Raw genomic sequence first — 403 nt, forward strand, 5'->3', positions numbered from 1 at the left:
AGCCTTGGAGGAGATTATGTTGAGAAATAAAAAAAAAAATTCTTAAAAACGTTGTTTTTCTTGGTCAGGCCGGAAACTTATCAATCCACCCTCGTATGAAAAATCCTTGAAGTCTTTTGAAAGTTTTAAAATCTTTAAAAACTTGCCTACAGGCCCCTTTCAGCTTTTTGGTCTACAATACTGATCATTATGATTGAATGATAAATTAAAAATCCGTGTCTACTTCTATACAAATTTTAATCTGTATATTCTTTTATATAAATTTTTTGTTACAGTTGGTTAGAGGGAGCGAATTTATCCTGTAGAGAGTACATTATCCATTTTTTTTAATATCAGCGTTTATCAGTTATTATAAAAAAAAATTTATTCCATAGAAGACTCAGTTATTTAAAATAAAAAACTA

Source organism: Belonocnema kinseyi, chromosome 1, assembly GCF_010883055.1.
Source record: "Belonocnema kinseyi isolate 2016_QV_RU_SX_M_011 chromosome 1, B_treatae_v1, whole genome shotgun sequence".
NCBI classification, from domain to species: domain Eukaryota; kingdom Metazoa; phylum Arthropoda; class Insecta; order Hymenoptera; family Cynipidae; genus Belonocnema; species Belonocnema kinseyi.